A 21,625-nucleotide genomic window follows, 5' to 3' on the forward strand; every position below is an offset into this window, starting at 1 on the left:
TGTGTCCTCATAAACCATGAGTAAACACACACAAATGTTGTAAAGTTATAGTCTACTGCTGAGTCACGTTCAATAGTCACATGTGTCCTCATAAACCATGAGTAAACACACACAAGTGTTGTAAAGTTATAGTCTACTGCTGAGTCACGTTCAATAGTCACATGTGTCCTCATAAACCATGAGTAAACACACACGTACAATAGTCACATGTGTCCTCATAAACCATGAGTAAACACGCACAAGTGTTGTAAAGTTAAAGTCTACTGCTGAGTCAAGTACAATAGTCACATGTGTCCTCATAAACCATGAGTAAACACACACAAGTGTTGTAAAGGAAAAGTCTACCGCTAAGTCACGTACAAAAGTCACATGTGTCCTCATAAACCGCTAAGTCACGTACAAAAGTCACATGTGTCCTCATAAACCATGAGTAAACACACACAAGTGTTTTAAAGTTATAGTCTACTGCTGAGTCATGTACAATAGTCACATGTGTCCTCATAAACCATGAGTAAACACACACAAGTGTTGTAAAGTTATAGTCTACTGCTGAGTCAAGTACAATAGTCACATGTGTCCTCATAAACCATGAGTAAACACACACAAGTGTTGTAAAGTTACAGTCTACTGCTGAGTCACGTACAATAGTCACATGTGTCCTCATAAACCATGAGTAAACACACACAAGTGTTGTAAAGTTATAGTCTACTGCTGAGTCAAGTACAATAGTCACATGTGTCCTCATAAACCATGAGTAAACACACACAAGTTTGTAAAGTTATAGTCCACTTGCTGAGTCATGTACAATAGTCACATGTGTCCTCATAAACCATGAGTAAACACACACAAATGTTGTAAACTTATAGTCTACCGCTAAGTCACATTATAGCTAATTTCTCTTTTTTTCGGTCTTCCAGCTCGTCCATGAGCCTGTCGCTTCAGGAAGTGAAGTCACATCTCTTAAAGAGGTTTGTTAATAATTTTGTCAAATTTGTGTCACACGTGTTATAATTTGATCTGAAGTGAAATTTTCTAATTCCTACTAAATGTGATTCAGCAGTTAACTTGTTAATTAACGGACAAGTTTGGTATTTTACACTTCAAGCCCTGTTTTCAGATTGTTTATGATGAAATAGAACGGTTTTGACTGAAATTTGGAGATATGCGGCTGCCCCGAGAATTTTTGGGTGTTTGTGTTTCACCTCCCACCTTTACAATGGGTTTAAAGGCGGAGTCCATGATGTTTGAAAGCCAATGTTGATATTTGAAATCACCTAAACAAACACGCCCCTACCCCAATAGAATCTGGACCTTCTGTTGATAGACCCGCCCCACACATACGCAACCCGGCATTTGATTTGATTTGATTGGCTATAAGTGTGTTTTGGTAGTCGGCCCGTCTTCTTTTCCAAAGCGTTTTTCAAACATCGTGGACTCCGCCTTTAATGGTGCACTGGAACAATCCTTCCTAAAATGCATTAAACTTTCGTTTACAAAGACGTGAAACTCAGCGAGTGGTCAGGGGTGTTCACTGATATGTTCACACAAAAATCGCTGCAAAATACACATTCTAACAGGTTTTATCGTAGTTTTTGCCAACTCCATTGACATGTATTAGATGTGCTGTGAGGTACGGTATTACTCCGCGCCGGGAACTTTGTTTCTATTCTTGCAATTGGCAATGGCGGATTAGCGCCACCACCTGGGCTGGAGTGTCTATTATTCAAGCTCTAAGCGGAAGAATGTACAGGTGTGAGGGTTTTTTTTTTGGGAAAAAAGGTCCACAAGTTAACAACGAATGCTAAAACAGCTGTTGAAAAGCATCTTTTGCAACGATTTTTGTGTGAGCATATCAGTGAACACCCCTGACCACTCGGTGATTGTCACGTCTTTGTAAACGAAAGTTTAATGCATTTTAGGAAGGATTGTTCCAGTGCACCATTAAACCCATTGTAAAGGTGGGAAGTGAAACACAAACACCCAAAAAATCTCGGGGCAGCCCCATATGTCCAAATTTTAGTCAAAATCGTTCTATTTCATCATAAACAATATGAAAACAGGGCTTTAAGTGTAAAATACCAAACTTAAAACACTTGTAAACACACACAAGTTTGTTTAAATTTAAAAACAAATTTTCTTCTGGGTGCCATGCTCCACAAGTTCGGTGTTTTACACTTAAAGCCCTGTTTTCAGATTGTTTATGATGAAATAGAACGGTTTTGACTGAAATTTGGAGATATGATGCTGGGCCGAGAATTTTCGGGTGTTTGTTGTATCACCCCCACCTCTACAATGGGTGTAAAGGTGCACAGGAACAATCCTTCCTAAAATGCATTAAACTTTCGTTTACTTTCATTTAATGCATTTTAGGAAGGATTGTTCCAGTGCACCTATGCAGCCATTGTAGAGGTGGGGATCATGATACAAAAAACACCCTAAAATTCTCGGCCCAGCATCATATGTCCAAATTTCAGTCAAAACCGTTCTATTTCATCATAAACAATCTGAAAACAGGGCTTTAAGTGTAAAATACCGAACTTGTCCTTTAAAAACTCCTTCACTAGCATTAAATAAGACCCATCCAATTTAGCTACTGCCATCTATTAGCAGCTGTGCATAATGATGAACTTGAATGCATTTAGGAGATTGCAGGTATTCACACTAATTTGTCCCTGGCATTAATTTGAGACTGGGATTTATTTGTCCACGATGTCCACGCCCCCGGCCACCATCAGAGGCCCGGCGTTTATTTGAATACCGGTCTTTATTTGAGGAATTACTTTATGATGTTTTATTAACAAAGTTAAGGAGGAGCAGGTTCAGATAATTAACCAAATGGTTACACTTTATTTTACTAAGTACAGTTGAAAGAAAAGGTTTATGAACCCTTTGAGCTTACTTGGATTTCTTCATAAATTGGTCATAAAATGTGTTCTGATCTTCATCTAAGTCACAACAATAGAGAAACACAGTCTGCTTAAACTAATACCGCACAAAAATTATACGTTTTCATGTTTTTATTGAACACAACATGTAAACATTCATAGTGCAGGGTGGAAAAAGTATGTGAACCTTTGGGTTTAATAACTGGTTGACCCTCCTTTGGCAGCAATAACCTCAACCAAACATTTCCTATAGTTGCAGATCAGACCTGCACAACGGTCAGGAGAAGTTTTGGACCATTCCTTTTTACAAAAGTGTTTCAGTTCAGCAATATTCTTGGGATGTCTGGTGTGAATCGCTCTCTTGAGGTCATGCCACAGCATCTCAATGGGGTTGAGGTCAGGACTCTGACTGGGCCACTCCAGAAGGCGTACTTTCATCTGTTGAAGCCATTCTGTTGTTGATTTACTTCTATGCTTTGCGTCGTTGTCCTGTTGCATCGTCCATCCTCTGTTAAGCTTCAGTTGGTCTTAAGTTTTTCTGCAAAATGTCTTGATAAACTTTGGAATTCATTTTTCCATCGATGACAGTACTCTGTCCAGGGCCTGAGGCAGCAAAGCAGCCCCAAACCATGATGGCCCCTCCACCATATTTCACAGTTGGGATGAGGTTTTGATGTTGGTGTGCTGTGCCTTTTGTTCTCCACACATAGCATTGTGTGTTCTTTCCAAACAACTCAATTTTGGTTTCATCTGTCCACAGAATGTTTTGCCAGTAGTGCTGTGGAACATCCAGGTGCTCTTTTGCAAACTTCAAACGTGCTGCAATGTTTTTTTGGACAGCAGTGGCTTCCTCCGTGGTGTCCTCCCATGAAGTCCATTCTTGTTTAATGTTTTCCTTATTGTAGATTTGTCAACAAAAATGTTAGCATGTGCCAGAGATTTCTGTAAGTCTTTAGCTGACACTCAAGGATTCTTCTTCACCTCATTGAGCATTCTGTGCTGTGCTTTTGCAGTCATCTTTACAGGATGACCACGCCTAGGGAGTGTAGCAACAGTGCTGAACTTTCTCCATTTGTAGACAATCTGTCTTACCGTGGACACATGGACATCAAGGTTTTTAGATATACTGTTGTAGCCCTTTCCAGCTTTATGTAAGTCAACAATTCTTGATCGTAGGTCTTCGGAGAGCTCTTTTGTTCAAGGCATGGTTCACATCAGACAATGCTTCTTCAGAACAGCAAACTCAAAACTGGTGTGTGTTTTTTATTGGACAGGGCAGCTTTAATCAGCACATCCAATCTCATCACATTGATTGGACCCCAGGTTGGCTGACTCCTGGCTCCAATTAGCTCTTGGAGAACTCATTAGCCTAGGGTTTCACATACTTTTTCCACCCTGCACTATGAAAACATATAATGTTTGTGCGGTATTAGTTTAAGCAGACTGTTTTTCTCTATTGTTGTGACTTAGATGAAGATCAGAACACATTTTATGACCAATTTATGAAGAAATCCAAGTAAGCCCAAAGGGTTCACATACTTTTTCTTTCAACTGTATAAATAACTTTGCAACTTCATGTCAACTAACTTTCATTAATTTGCAACTATACATCAACTAACTGTCATTAAAGTATTAGTAGACTGTAAGGGTTAGGAAAGATGTTAGGGTTAGTGGAATAAGTTGACATGCACCTGCAAAGATACTTGTAGACCAGGGGTTTTCAAACCTGTCCTGGAGGACCAGTAGTACTGCACAATTTGCATGTCTCCGTCATTAGACACACCTGGTTTAAATCTTCAGCTCATTAGTAGAGACTGTAAGACCTGAACTGGGTGTGTAAGGTAACTGAATGAGGTGTGTCACAAAAGGTAAACACACAAAATGTGCAGTACTTGTGGTCCTCCAGGACAGGTTTGAAAACCCCTGTTGTAGACAGTTAAATGTCTGAGGAGATTTAATCACAATAAAGTGTTAGTAGATATTAAGCAGACAGTCTACTAATTCTCTAAAGATTGGTAGTTGATAAGTAGTTGCAAAGTTACTTATAATTAGTAAAATGTCTAAAGTGGACTATCGAAATAAAGTGTCACCAGCCAAATTAGCAGAGGTGTAGAATTCCATGGACGTGGTAATCAAAGGGTACACGTCATGATGAAAAGGAAAATAAAACTTAATTTTGAAGAAACTGACAGAAAATGAACACATACTAGATTATTAATGAATTAAATGTTTTTAACAGATACCTCTAACGGGAATAGCTGCGTGATGAAGTGAAACTTAAGGGTTAATAAACACAAACTGAAGCAGATTTTGTAGAACATTATATTATCTTAAAGGAGTGTAGCTACTGTAGCATGTAAATAATGCACATAAATAACGTGAGCAAGAGCGAATCAGGCACGTGCCGCCTAGCTAGGTTGCTCAAACAACAAAATCACCACAGGGCTCGACATTAAGGCTTGTCTGGGACAAGTGGATTTTTTGAAGGACAAGTGTAAGAGAAAATTAGTTGTCCGACTGGAGAAGTTAAATTTCAAACAATGTTACTTAACGTTATGTGCCGTTAACGACAGAGCAGAACGCGCAGCGCAAACACCGAGCGGAATATTGAACAGAGAGCGCAGTGCACCGACAAACACACAAACGCACGTTTACACCTTATGTTGTTACTAAAAAGCTGCACGCGCATGAAACCTGATCACCGAACATGGAGGAGCGAGACGGCATGGAGTGGAGAGTGATGTTTCTTCAGGCTCCGGTGTGAATATAAATGATTTTGAAACCGCATTTTCATCACTGTGTGTCAAAAAAGCCGATTTAAGTCCGTATTTTATCTCTTCTAAAGTTTGGTAAAAACACATAATGGGCTTGAAATCTTGTTTAAGAATCTGTTTTATAATGAGAATCTCTCTTTCAGTGCGCCTATGTGTGTGTGCTGCGCGACAGCTGATTTGAATCTGACAGAGTTCGTCACTGTACATTAAAAATCCCACACAAACATTACAGCGTAAATGCTAGGTTTAAAATTTATTTTATATATAACAGATAATCTAGATACATTTACCCTAATAAGTTTTTTAAAACATGGTAATGTTTTAATGTTTTGCTTTAGTGTTTTAATGTCAGATCATTGAAATGTGGGAAAAAATGAAGAGAAAGGCAGCAGCAGATATAGCATCATTCTTCAGAAAGAGTAGCAAGAAGCAGCCAAATGAATCTTAGTAAAATACATTTCAGTGGCCTACAAAATTCACGTGATTTTCTGGTCTCTATTGTTTTTTCAGCAATTGGAGATATAAATTCTGGTTTCAAAGTAAATTTCAAAAGTTTTATTTGATTAAATAGTAAAAAAAATGAGGTTGAATTATGACTATAAATTGTATGTTAATCTCAATTCATTTTAATTAAAATTGTAGAAAGTAGAAATTGTATGTTATACATCATTGTGATTATTGCACCTATAATACTTAATAGTATTTTAAGGTTGCATGATAGAGATTTTATGTGCCACCCCAGAGTAACTGGCACCTGCCTGGCCACCCCTATGAAAAATCCCTGGCTCCGCCACTGATTAGCAAAACACAAAAAATACATTATATTATAAATCTTTACCCGGACAAGTGACTTTTGTGCATTGACAAGTGAAACATAAATTTACTCCGAAGAACAAGTTCCTCAAAAAGTTAATGTCAAGCCCTGCACCAGCTAACTTGCATTACATTTGCAAGAACCACGTCTTTCTCTCACTTCAGCCGTGTGGCACGCGTGCCTGCTCACGATGTGAAGCACGTCTGCGCTATTCTCTGAAAAGCACTTGACAGGCTTTTGTGCAGTGCCTGAATTTGTGTAAATGATTTTTGTCAAAAAATAGAATTCTGGTTTATCTCAATCAGTTTCCCAGCTCATTCAAAAGCGACTTCAATACTGGTTTTGAAAATTAGCTCATCACTAATATCTTTATCCTCTATGTCTTTCATGAACTTGTTTTTTCCCCTCAAGGTAATAATGGTAAGATCCCAGCAGGAAGCTAGAAGGCCAGGCAGTGGCAATGATGGTAAGAAAATTCCTTTAAAAAAAAATAAAACAGAGTCCACGAAGTCTAAATTAAAATACTTAGTTAATTTTTAAGGAAAAATATTGAATATTGAAACTCTTTGGTTATTTTTAGCGCGATGCTAAATGGTCTGTTCAGATTCAATGGATTATGCTAAGCTATGCTAAAAAAACTAAAAAGTGGACGTGGTGCCATGCAGAAAGGAGGGGAAAGAGGGGAGACAGACAGACAACTTAGGATTCAGACAGTTTCAATTCGCTTCCATTGAGTTAAAAACACAATAAATGCACAGCCATTGGCACTCTGCATTGAAAACGTATAGATAAAACCACTGTTGCAGTTTGATAATCTAAGGCTTATTCTGTGGCATTTATATAAGCCTTTTGACGGGTTGTGTCAAGGAGTTGTAAAAATCACTCACTAAAATGAATGAATAACATTTGTGCCGAACTCTTATTACAAAGCAAAAACAAACATTCTCTTTCGATTCATGAACGTTTCTCTCAGTTAATGTATGTGATCTCACAGTCTAAAGCGTCTGTCATAACATGCTGTTGTGAATAATTAAAGGAGCGGTGAATCAAATACTTAATTTTAACTTGATAATTTGTTATATAAGAGGTCATCATACTTAAATGAACATTCTGCAAGTTTCAGAACTGAAATGTGCTACTGAAATATAACAGTTTTTGGCACCAAGCCAGTATTACAAGCGAGTGTGGAATTCCAAAAAATATGACGTCAAAGTAGAATTGAAGCACCTCCCCATAGCCAAATACACTTTTGTAGCCCCTCCCACAGCTTCGCGTGACACGTGTGTCTCAACAATAAGTAAACATGTCTTTAAAGATTGCCAAATGTAACCAAAATGACTTTTAAATAAATTTTTTCTTAGAGACTTTTATTTTGACACGGTGATCTAAAGTAACCATGGAAACGCATTTTCGGTTGTGGAAGAACCGTCTATGGGAATAACACAGACGCTGGATAACGGAGGCTCAACATTAGGAATGCGTGGATAAAGTTTGTTTTTGAAGAAGTTCCAGCTCGCGTGGGGAGTGTTTGTTGTGTACACGGATTCATTTGTAAAGAAGTCGATGCTGGATTTGCAGAGAGACTGTGATTAAAAACACCACTAATATTGGATCTGACAAAAATGACACAGCAGTATACACTAAGTTTATTTAAGTTACTGCGTTTCACTATTGCTTTGTTAGAAGAGATCGCTTGATATGTCTGTTGTAACATCCGTGTCTAAACACGTATGTTTGACTGTTTTAATGTACTAAAAACATTAAACGATTAATAAAGGTACAACACTTAACAACACGACTGTAATTTAACGGTAGAAATATACAAAGTTAGTGATAAAGAAGGATTTATCAGCCGCAGTTTCTGATGCCCGCTTACTGTGTTGTATACGGTAATTTAGGCGAGTTGCGTTTGAAAGGTCAAACACTCCACAAAGCTTTTTTTTCATATAACTGTGGTATGTAACGTTACGTGTATGTCAGAGCAACCTCACAAGCACACAAGAAATATGCAAAGTTATTGATAAGGATTTATCAGCCGCAGTTTAGATTCTAATGCACGCTTACTGTGTTGTATACGGTAATTTAGTCACGTCGAGTTTAAATTTTTGTTTCTACTTTACTATACGTATTGTCATTTATGTGTATCATTTTTAGCACCCAGAATCTTTTGTGGCTCAAACATATTTGTGTTCGGCTGTTATTTTTACACATTAACGTTTTTAAAACATTTCCCCACATGTAATGACGGGGAATGAAGCTGTCCAATCATAGCAGTGGGTGTTACGTCCAGGTCTTCAGTGCGGCCTGCCCCTTCAAACAAACCATTTCTCCAGACAGCCACTAATCCATGTTACAAAATAGCCTATTACTTATTGCTTTTGATGTTTTTAAATGTAAAAACCACGCGAACATCATAAGTAGACATCAGACAACAGTATAAAACAATAAAATCGACAAATTCACCGCCCCTTTAAGCTAAGGGCCTTCTCATAGGATAAGAACACGCAGTCTCATGAATAATTTTATAGACACTGAAGCGTTATCAATGTACTAGTTCTTTGCCACATGTGACGTCAACACAATGTAGATTTTAAACCCAGAAGATGAAAATAGCGCAGAAAGCTCAAAATTAACCAGCTTTCAGATGCTAACATTGTCTTCTATGATGTGCAAAGTAGTCTGGGGTTTCATGACCCTTTAATTCAGTTCAGTGTTGATTCAGTTTAAGTTCATTAACCATATAAAAAAAGTGAAATATTTTCAGATTTCAGGGCGCGGTTCCCCAATAACGCTCACTCTTAGCGCCCTAAGAAGACTCAAAAAGATATATCTTACCAAAGTTGTTTATGTTCCTAAGTGTGTTCCCCGAAGTGTCCCTTAGGAAGCTTCTTAACACGCTGCCTCTAAGTTGGACCTAAAGATGCCGCTGTCCCAAGTGAAGGTGCTGAATTATTTGAATTGATCACTCAGGGATTGATTTTCCACTTTATGCGAAGGTGCATTACGGCGCTATAAAAGACAACACGCTCTATAGAAATGGAACATTACTCAAATTATTCCAGTAACATATATTTTAACTTAGTTTAAGTTATCCGTAAAATATAGACTATTAATTAAATTATCAGTAATACGGGTAGACGAACCACTTGTCACTTGTGCTGCTTCTTGACATGGGTTTAATGACTTTAATGACTTTTAAAAATTATGTAATACATTTTAATACTAATAGGTACTTTACAACAAGAAATGGCTTTAATGGCTACTGAGATGTATGTGTGCATTTCTATATTTGAAGAGTTTCGTTGCAAAACGAGATATCCATTTTTTTACATTTTTGTCAAAACATGTTTATTATTATGTTATCATGTTATTATTTTGTTTTATGGTGCTACTTAGCTGTATTTTTTAAGTTATGAAGGTTTAAATCAAAACAAACCAACTGCATTTGAATTGATATTAATTGGAATGCACAACCAAAAAACGAGATTTCTGGACAATTAAAAAAACGGTGGTTATCTCGTTTTGCAACAAAACTCTTCATTTATTGTTCTTAATGGTAAGTCAGTTATTTTTATAGTATGAATCATATTATATGTATAATATATAAATTTATTATGTATGCACGTATTAAAACAAACAGTATAATGTAATAAAGACATACCATAATATAAAACTGTGAAATGTATGAAATATTTAATAAATTGTATAATAGAATACATGATATTATTGCTTTTTAGTATAACCAATTCAAATCTTTAATCTTTCTAAATAAATTATAAATGTAACGTGATGAAAACGCTATAAACAGAGGGAACAGACTTCAATGGGGAACAACCTTCGACACAACACCAGCGCCGTCTTCGATTCATTAGTTCTGATACCAAATAAAGTCAACTGCATAAAAAGTCCTGTATCTAATGCAAACATATATTATTATAAGTCCTAAAATGTCCATAACATAAAATCATTGTCAACATACCATAGTTTGACTTGTACTGCGCTGCGCTGATGTCTAAAGACTGCTGCACAGTGGCGGCGATAGCGTTTTGCGCTCAAGCAATGCTAAGAGAGAGCTTACGAATGGTCCAGACCAACCTTCCGAAAGTGTGACTTACAGAAGATATACTTATGGCGCTTTTCCATTGCATAGTACTCCACGGTTTGGTTTAGTTTGGGTCGGGTCAGCTTACTTTTGAGAGCTTTTCCACTGGGTGCAGTACATAGTACCCAATACTTTTTTTCGTACCACCTCGGTTTGGGTACCAAGCGACTCGAGCTGATACCAAACATGACGCGAAAACACTGTAGGTCACTGATTGGTCTGAGAGAATATTCACTACAGCGTCATCGCTATAATGTAGCTTAGCTTTACCTGTGCTAGCTTGCGCTGTCTCAAGCAAACATGTTGTCATCTGTGCTATGCTATAAGTTCCCAAACACAAAATTGCATTAGGCAATGTAAAACAGAAACTGCATCTTAAACAACAGTACTGTTTGCACATTAGGCTTCACAGAGGGCGTGCAACATCGGCAATTTGGCAAGTAGATGGTAAGCTGTTGATTCATTCTAAAATGCTTTTTTGCATAGTTGTGTTTGACACATGAAAACGTGTTGGGTTACGTATGTAACTGTTGTTCCCTGAGAAGGGAACGAGACGCTGCGTCTCCCTTGTCATACTTCCTGCGTCCCTGTAACACCGTCTTTGGCAATATTTTAGATAGCGTTATACTTCCTGGCTACCACCTCACCCTTTGTCGTTAAGCCTCACCATTGGTTGAATTTCTTATATGTGAAATATAAAAGCAGAACATACAGAGCAGAACATTGTCAGACTTGTTTCATTGGCCTCGAAAACACTGCAAACTCAGGAAAATGTGATGATTGACAAAGAGATAACAATAGCCACCTTCTGCCGCCTCGCGTGCTTAACACTCACAGCTTTGACCAAAATAATTTAACAGGATTATGTTTTGCAATAAACCTCCGTCTTGGCGTTGTGTACTGCATGCATTTGTGTTCACAGCGCCCAACATCTTGAGGTGTTGCAAGGTCCTCGTCTTTTTTGTACTTATATACCGTTTTGGTGCTTAACCGTTTATGGCTTTTGGCACATGAAGCGATCAAGATTTTGGTGTTATTAAAGTGTAAACATGCCTGTACGAATATTTTGATCTTTGAAATAAAGCATTTGGATTTATTTTGGTTTATTATTGGATTTTTCTTGTTTGCTGTTTTTCTTTTTTTTCCTGTAAGATCTGGCAACACTAGTCAGCAAACGCTCGTGCCTTTGTCATTTTCTGCAACGCGCATAAAGAAGACTTTTTCCCCTTCTAGGCATTTTAAAATTTTAAAATACTTCTTTTAAGTACTCCTAATAACAAAAAAGTTAGTCTGGAGCCCTGAATTACTAGACTTAAAAAAAAATTAAGTTAGTTTTTTATTCTACTTTTTTTTAGGAAACCTGGCAGTATACAGTAAAAAATTCCGTTGAAGTCAAAATGTTCAATAAATAAACTTAACAACAAATACTTTCCTCTTCACTTAAAGGCAGAGTAGGCAGGTTTAAGTCTAAAAAGTCTAAAACACTTTTTACCAAATTTGTTTGAACTGTCTTTATATTTCAATACATAAGTAAAATGTAAGTACCCAGAAAAAGAGAGTATAAAATCGAGTGTCTGTAGACCTCTCACGACTCATTTTTCCATTCACTCCACCTCCTCCCTCCTGGGTTTCTTCTAAAGCCACGCCCCCAAAACACATGAACGCGCGACTGCTTTGCTGGGAGAACCATCATTTACCTCAGACGAGCGGAGAGGAAGGAGCACGGTGCATGTAGTAACATCACGTCAGAATCACATGTAATAATACACCTAACTTTATCACTATGAATATAAACAAATAGGATGCCTTTTAGTACTCACTATTAAGCAAGCATATCGATACTGGAAAAGTTTAAAATATATTTAGTTTGATTCGGTAACGAACAAGTTAGTTATATTTAGCCTATAAGACATCTAAAAATAGGTTGCATTGATACAAGTTTTTTCATTACCATCAGTTACACTGTAATAAAGGTGAATTTCGTGGAAGATTCATAACAAACAATGTTTGCATGTAAGAGTTTCCGTGATGAAAGCATTGTTGACTCTGATGAGGACTACACTCCGGAGACAATACCACTACCGCATCGTCGACTCGAGGAAAAGCCATGCGATATTTACTCTCGTTTGATTTCTTCGTTTATTCCTTTTTTTGCCTCGTTTGCCTTCGTTGACTGGATATTCAGGTACTGTGAGTTAATGCTCTTTCACTGCAGTACTTTTGCTCTTCATAGATTTCGTGCCCCGTGCACTGGATAATCAATCGGGTTTGCGCATGTGTGGGCAGATCCCGTAGCAACAGGGGTGGTGCCATGGTCGCGAGAGAGAGTGATAGTTGCGCAAGCCAATCATTTGTTTCGTCCCGAATGGAAATAATTAGCTGTGTTTAAAACAGTCGTGAAAGGTCTACAGACATTTGAGTTTTATACTCTCTTTTTCAGAGAACTTAAATTGTATAATAATAATATTTCTATATGTAGACAAAGCATTGTAAAACAATTATTTGCCTATCCATTTCCATAGAGCCTTTGAAAAGGAGGAAACCATGCCTGAAGTACCCATCTGAAGGAACAAACACTTGTCATAAATGTCTCTCAAAACAATGGTGTGGTAAATTTGGGTTTTATTTCATTCATGTAATGAGTTGGCTTACCTGTTCTTAACTTTGAACACTGTCATGCTTAATTTGAGTAAACATTACTTAAACAAATCTTTATATTAGTTCAGGCAGGGAACCAGTTCTGGTTAAAAGGTAAAAAAATGGTAGTCAGTTATGTTAACAATTTATCATCTTGTTTGTTTTCAGTCTCTGGCAGAGGAAAGGGTACGCTCAAAAAACCCTGGACAAAAGCTGAAGTGAGTGGTAAATGGACTGCATTTTATATAGCGCTTTTAACAGACCTATGGCCATCCAAAGCGCTTTACAATTTGCCTCACATTCACCCATTCACTCTCTCATTCATACACCAACGGTGGTGTGAGCCATGCAAGGGGCCATCCAGCTCATCGGGAGCAGCTGGGGTTAGATGTCTTGCTCAAAGACACCTTGACACCTGGTCAGGTGGAGCCGGGGATTAAACCACCAACCTTCCGGTTTGTAGACAACCTACATGAACCACTGAGCCACTGCCGCCCCAGTGAACGCTGTAATGTGACACTTCAGATCTCACATCAGCAAAGGTCACTTGGCGTCAGTGAGAGAATGTGAGGTCTGTAAAAGATGTGAGCATCCAGTGCTCCAAAATAGGACAGCCCAAAATATCAGAGACTTTGTTAGAAACCGAGGGCTTACCTTAAAGCGGATGGAAAAGTGAGTTCAGAATTGTGATGCTGTTGTTTTTAAAGTAACATTTTACAATTGCCGTCATTAAAGGAACACGCCAACATTTTGGGAATTTAGCTTATTCACCGTATTCCCCAGAGTTAAATAAGTCCATACATATTTTTCTGTGCCTGCTGTAACCCTGTCTGACGCAGCCCTTGCTAGCTTAGCTTAGCACAAAGACTGGAAGTGAATGGCTCCAGCAAGCATACTGCTCCCAATACGTGACAAAATAACACAAACATTTTCCCATTTATGTGTTGTGATTTGTACAGTCGCACCATGTACAAATAACAAGGTGATATGAGACACAGCCATCTTTTAACGAATACATACTGGGAACTATATTCTCAGAAGGCGAAGCACTGCTACTTGGGCGTAGTGATTTGCTCGCAGCCCCCGAGAAGCCCCCTGGTGAGGAGCAGAGAGTTCGGTCAGAGTTGTGCAAATCACTCCGCCCAAGTAGCAGTGCTTCGTCTTCTGAGAATATAGTTCCCAGTATGTATACCAGGGCTCGAAATTGCGACTGTTTTGGTCGCATATGCGACCAAAATTTAATCTGTGCAACCTTAAAAAATATTTGGGAGCATTTTTGCGACTGCTTATTTTGTTGTGGTGTGACTTGATTTAGATAGTGTATGCTGTGTGCTGTTCCAGGTTCAGCGTTCTCTCCAGCATTACATAACCAATCAAATTTCACCATTAAGTTTTTACGTTTAATGAAGAGCACAGATTGGTTAATATGAATGTCAATCATTCCTTGTTGCCGTGCTACGTTGGTACGCAAAGCGCGAAAATGTGAAAAAACGAACCACGAGAATGAAGAGAACGAGACGACTACAGCCAATCTTACTACTGTATTAATGGAGGTTGCAGGTAAAACGGCGTTGGTGGCGGAATCCACACATTTTAAGCGCGAGACCTTGCTTGAACATGGCGAAAGTGCCAAAAACACAAAAAGTGTCATGACAAATGTGTTCATTATTGAAGGAGACACTGACCTGTCTATCAAATCAAATAGTGTTTGATGATGTATGAGCGCATCCTGCTTGAGGGACATCCGACAAACATCCTTTTGTAATGTCACAATTAATCAGTGTTTTACGTGTTTGCTAGATTTTTTATTGTCATCATAATTATGTTACCTATAATTGTTTAATTATTATTGCGGCTTTATTATTTAAACAGCATTTGGGTACTATTTTAGGAATCTGCAAAAAAAAAATTCAAATCCTGGCCATAGGATGTGTAAAGCCCAGTTGTGTTTATTTTTAATAAAATAAATCTATAACTATACATATTGTGGTGCTTCAAAATTTGGTGCTTCTAACTCTTTAAAGTTGGGAGCATCAGTGCTACCAAATAAAAGGGTTAATTTTGAGCCCTGTATACTAGGGGTGTAACGGTACGCAAAAATCATGGTTCGTGCGTACCTCGGTTTTGAGGCCACGGTTCGGTTCATTTTCGGTACAGTAAAGTAAAATACATTTATGAACGATTAGCCTACATTTTTGCCACCAAAAATGTTTTTGTTTTGAATTATTTTGGATTTTTTAAGTCACAGTATTGAATTGGTTATGTACCATCTCTGTATAAAAATAATATTACTTCTCTATGTGTAACTGCACAGCAAGCAACATGATGATATAGTTATTATACACTCATATTAAGATGGGTGAGTTGCATACATAGCCTTCTTTTACCTTTTGCACGTTTCTCCTAATCTTTGCTTGTGTTGCCAATGTAAGCTGTGACTTGAACTAACGAACCCCTCCGCAGCTGAGTAACAGCTGAGTAAGCCCGGGTTACAGCTCTTCTCTGTCCCGACCAGCTGATCACATTGTGACAATGATATGATTGACGTGAGGTGCAGATGAAAAATCTGATCACGCATTCCGTTATTCTCGCGTGTCACAGAAAGCGCGACTCATGATTGCGTAGCAACGAAAGAACAAAAAGAACAAAACAGCGCATCAACACGCGTTTAACATGCGCTTTTAGACGCGCCACGCAAACGCTTACATCAATAATCAAACGAATAAAATAAAAATTTGTAAATAAAAATCTTTCTGCGGGCCGAATTGTGTTATATGTTTGACAGAAGACTTGCGCTTAACGGGGAGACTTCCGCCATTTAATATGTTCGTGTGGAAACGCACACAACATATTATGTTCCACCTATGTTCCGCACACAAAAGATTGCATTTGGCCCTTCGGTGCACACGTGCACCGTGCCGAAAGCACTGTACCGAAACGGTCCGGTACGAATACACGTACCGTTACACCCCTACTGTATACTGTTAAAAGATGGCTGTCTCATATGACCTTGATATTTGTACACGGTGTGACTATACAAATCACGACACATAAATAGGAAAATGTTCGCATTATTTTGTCACTTATTTGGAGCAGTATGCTAGCTGGAGCCATTCACTTCCAGTCGTTGTGCTTAGCTAAGCTAGCGGGGGCTGCGTCAGACAGAGCACGCACGGAGATAAGAATAATATGTAGGGACTTATTTAACTCTGGGGGATACTGTGAATAAGCTAAAATGTGGGTGTGTTCCTTTAAGTAAAATTTTTCTGATTGTAATGTTATTGCTGTTGAAAGTAATGTTTTTTAAATTCCCGTCACAAAGTAAAAATGTTCTGAATGTAATCGTGATTAATCATTTGGCAGCACTAGATTGTAATGTTGACAGTTTTTAAATTCAAAAAATAATTTTTTATTAAACGTTTTTACTCTCTTAACTCTTTCCCTGCCAGCGTTTAAAAAAAGTTGCCAGCCAGCGCCAGCATTTTTCATGATTTTCACAAAAGTTTAATGCCCTCCAGAAAATGTTCTTCTTTAAATATATAAACAAACAATATATCAAATGAAAGAACAGACCCTCTGCTTTCAAACAAAAAAACCCTGTTTCATCATACCTTCATTAGTTCTCTTTTTATCACCTCTCAAATATGGGAAGGTTTCTTCAAAAACACCAAATTTTGAGCAAAAAGCTTAGATAATTCTATTTTTGTGAAGGACTTTTTATAGAGATCAGATGCAGAGCGATCTTTAAAACATACACGGAGTTCTTTCATGTGAGGCATTTCTTACGGGTTGTATAAGTTGCGGTATTGCGGAAAGCCGGAAATTCTCGTCATTGGCAGGGAAGCGTTTTCTCTTAATTGACGAGTTATCTCATCAATGGCGGGGAAAGAGTTAATTATCCAAGATTATCATCATTACATTATTTTCAAAATGAATTAATTGTCAAAAATACAATAAAAACTAATTTGTGAAATATTTTCAATTCATAATAACTGTTTTTTATGTGAATATATATTAAATTATAATTTGTTTCTATGATTGAAAGTCAAATTTTCAGCATCATTACTCACGGTCATATTTTTTGTGGAAGCCATAATATATTACCATTCAAAAAAAATAAAAAAAATAAATAAATATATATATATATATAGAAGAGACTTGTTTTAAAAGCAATGAAAACCTTTGACCACTTGTGAAATTGAGCTGTGTTTGTCAGTCCCCTTAAACCAGGATGAGGCTAGGTCAGTGGCGGTTCTACGCAGAGGCCAAGGGTGGCCCGTGCCTGTGTAGACATGTCTCTGGCCACCTTTGTTTTTCGTAGCGGGAGGGCTGTTCTCTTGAAATTTTGCAGGTTAGCTATAGAGTCATTTCTACACGCCAACTTCTGATGCCTATACCACATGTACATTTTCGTCACTTCTTACTTGTGTGCAAAGTTTCATGAGTTTTTGAGCATGTTTAGACCTCCAAAAATGCGATTCATTTCGGAGAAAAAAAAGAAGAAACCAGACAAAAACAATAGGGCTTTGCACCTCCTTGGTGCTCGGGCCCTAATAAAGTTTAAGGAGCGGTTTCCAAGACAGGGATTAGACTAGTCCTAGACTAAAATAAATGTAAGAGCTGTCCAACTTGCACTGACAAATCTTAAAATACATCAGTGCTCTTTGTTTTGCTTTAAAATGCACACAAGTAATGTTTTTAGTAAGGCATGTTTGTTAAAACTAGTTATACTTCCTAAATATAACTAAATAAAGGTGTAGTCCTGGCTTAAACTAATCCCTGTAACCACCCCTATAATCTTGAAATATCATTTGTTGCCCTTTTTTAATGTGCACCTCCTTGGCCCCCATAGTGAAATTTGTCTAGAACGGCCACTGGGCTAGGTTTGTGTGTAGAGAAACCTCATAAACTTTGAGTGTCCTCATAAACCACCATTTGGCTCGGACCCCATAAGCCTGTGAAATATCACATACTTATTATTAGTGTGTTGTAAAAGTGAAATTGCTGTTTTGAAGCATGGTTTGTCTTTTGTAGATCAAATGAAACATTTTTACATAACTCTCATGTCGATTGGATGTTGGGAAAGGTGTGTCCCCGTAAACCACTAAAAAGTCACATTGTCCTCATAAACCACAATTTGGCTCAGACCCCATAAGCCTGTAAAATGTCACATAATTATTATTTGTGTGTTGTAAAAATGAATTTGCTATTTTGAAGCATGTTTTGTCTTTTGTAGATCAAATGAAATTTTTTGACATAACTCTCATGTCGATTGGATGTTGGGAAAGGTGTGTCCCCGTAAACCACCAAAAAGTCACATTGACCTCGTAAACCACATATGCCTGTATGTGTGTGTGTGTGTGTGTGTGTGTGTGTGTGCGTGCGTGCGTGCGTGCGTGCGTGCGTGCGTGTGTGTAATGTTTGTCTTTGTGTTTTCACTTAGCTCGACTACCTCAGGATGACAACGAATTGTTTAAAAAGGAAAGACAAGAAGAACTGGAATCTAGAAGGACAATATTCAGGTTTGATGAAACTGTCTTTAGCAATATTCATTTGCTTTAGATTTTATTTATTTTCCATAAAAACAGTTTATCGTAATGTGAATGCTGATTTATTATAAATGTTGGGAACAGTTCTGCTGCTTAATTTTCTTTGAAATATGTGATCATGTTTCAGGATTTTTTAAATAAAAAGTAAAAAAAAAAAACATTTATATAAATAGTCTTAAAATTCTTTACTACAAATGACTAGGAATTTATTATCAAGAGAATCACTTTTTGGCAATGCTGACACTTTCTAGATTACTTTCTTTGACATGTCTGGTAAATAATTGCCCACAGTCTGACAAACCTTAAGTCTAGTCAAAATGCATGTTTAAGGTGTCTTAAAGGGGTCGCACACCGGACAAGAAGCGGCATGCATCGCACCATGTATCAGAAAAATCGAACACATTATTTTGTATGAATGTACACACACCGCCGGCGTCTGTCTGTTGTGACTCTGGACGCTGCTAAAATCCCTGCCGCGCCACAGAGCGCCCCAGTTTAACATTAAATACCATCATATTTGTCCCAAATCGTTAACGATTAACTGGTAAAAATATGGTAGCGCATATTTTGCATCCTGAAGTAGACTCTGTCTGATTAAGTTGTGCTATATAACTTGTGCGTCCGGTGTGCGATTCCTGCGAGTTGTCCTACACACGAAACGACGCAGGGCTTCTTGCCCGATGTGTGACCCCTTTAACTGAACATAACTTGTGCTGACAAATCCTAAAATGCCAGTATCATTGTATTGTCTCAAAATGCACACCAGTAATGTTTTTTCTAAGGGATTTTATAACAGTTATTTAAAGGGGCAATGAATCAGCTGTTTTTATTGTTTTATACTATTGCCTGACGTCTACTTATGATGTTTGCGTAGTTTTTACATTCAAAACATCAAAAGCAAAAAGAATCTAAATCACGACTGCTAAGTCCTTATCATTAACTTTGTATATTTCTATCCTTATATTACAGTTACATTAAATCTTTATTAATCATTTAATGTTTTTAGTAAATTAAAACGAATGTTACACTTAATCAGGACATGTCAAGCGATCTCTGACAAAGCAATAGTGAAACGTAGTAACTTACTTAAATGTTTTACTCACATAAGACTGCTGTGCCATTCCTGTCAGATCCAATATTGATGGTACAACATTGCTTTTTAATCACAGTCTCTCTGCAAATCCAGCAATGACTTGTGGCTTCTTTACATTGTGCGATACACAATGAAGTAAACCAACACTCCCCACGCTAGCTGGAACTTCTTTAAAAACTTCAACCACGCATTCCTAATGTTAGGTTCCGAGTGAAGGTTATACAGCGACAGTGTTCTTCCACAACCGAGCACTGCACAAACTTTAAAGGGACGTTTTCCAAATTTTGGGACACTGGACACGGTTTGCTCCGACCCTGGCCCTCACATGTGTTACTTCCATACACGAAAACCTGTGGGCGGAGCTACAAAAGTAGTCGTTGCCATTTCGACTTTGAAGGTGGTGTTTAAAATCTCTACAACGTCACACAATGGCACATTCCTGAACCGACTGTTGTCTTGGCTTTGTGCCAGTTATATTTCAGTAACAAGGACGTATTCAGTTCCGAAACCTGCAGGAAGTTCGTTTAAAGGGGACAGAGAATGAAAAACCATTTTTACCTTGTCTTTTTTGAATAATGGTAGTCTACCCGCATTCACAAACATACAAAAAGTTCTAGACATTCTAAACATCTGAGTCTCATAGAAATTCCTCTTTTAGAAATGTCAGCCAGAAAACAGCCCAATCTGAAAAACTGATCCTTATGACATCACAGGCATCTTCCTGCCCCTTCACTTTAAAATAATTGGCTACATTTTTTGAGTGGCAGCAAAGTCAGCCAATCAGTAATGAGATTGCAAGTTAAGCCAGTAGGGGGAGCCAAATAGGTGCAAAACCACTTGTTTAAATTCCCCCACCCTAATAGAGCTATCTGAGAGAGGTTTTTAGGAAGCTTCTAAGGCATTACAGACTTAAACAAAAACATTTTTGTCTACATGTCACATCACAGAACAAGGATAAATACCCCGTTCAATCATTCTATGTCACCTTTAAGTACGGTGACCTCTTATATAACAAAAAATGTAGTTAAAATTGATTCTTTGATTCACTGCTCCTTTAAATATCCTAATTTACATAAAGCCTAGTCCTGGCTTGAGCTACACCCACTCTGTGAAGACAATATTTTATTGATTGATTGACTCATTGCAATTAAACAAGGCAAAATATATGTCTGTAAATATATAAACGAAACTCGTCTATACAGACAAAATAAATACATAAACAAAAAAGTTACCTTTAAATGTAATGCATTGTGTAAGTAAATGATGTCATTTTTCTCAATAAAGATGGAACGAGTGGCGCCCGGGCTTTCCTCAGTCCATAGATGCCAAACTGACAGATCTTCCTTTGGACGTTATGTTTGATGGAATGAAACAATACGAATTCATGATACATTTCCTTGCAGTGTAAGTCTGGAAGAATGTGTCATGACCACAGTCCTTTTTTATTTCATACTGAGTTTTCCTGTTCACATCTATAATCATATTGCATGCATTCTGTTTCAGGGTTTTCGAAGCACGCGTGGACATACTCATAGGTTGCTTTGAGTCCTGGAAAGATATACCAGATTTTGAAAAGATATTTAGAGTAATCTACCAAAAGGACACTACACTAGGTTTGGATTGTTTGTTCACGAGTTCACACTTACAAATAAGTTGGTAAGATTAAATTAGTAAACGTATTTGGCGTGCTGTCCGGGGAGAGGCCTCTGAGCTCGGAAATGGGCCCGAACGCAGAGTATCCCCCCCCCCAGTTTAGGAATTAACCTGGTGA

General features: G+C 37.8%; 1 protein-coding gene and 1 long non-coding RNA gene across 2 annotated transcripts in view; both read left to right on the forward strand.

Moving 5' to 3' along the window:
- The window catches only part of LOC129439605 (polyunsaturated fatty acid 5-lipoxygenase-like), a 260,317-nt gene that overhangs the window by 146,142 nt on the left and 92,550 nt on the right, over positions 1-21,625 (forward strand). The gene's annotated exons all lie outside the window — the stretch shown is intronic.
- On the forward strand, positions 890-15,896 carry LOC129416837 (uncharacterized). The gene is made up of 4 exons (XR_012365382.1): positions 890-968; positions 6,885-6,939; positions 13,098-13,179; positions 13,381-15,896. It is a non-coding gene; the product is annotated as an uncharacterized lncRNA (long non-coding RNA).

This window comes from Misgurnus anguillicaudatus, chromosome 22 (assembly GCF_027580225.2).
Source record: "Misgurnus anguillicaudatus chromosome 22, ASM2758022v2, whole genome shotgun sequence".
Taxonomy (NCBI): Eukaryota; Metazoa; Chordata; class Actinopteri; order Cypriniformes; family Cobitidae; genus Misgurnus; species Misgurnus anguillicaudatus.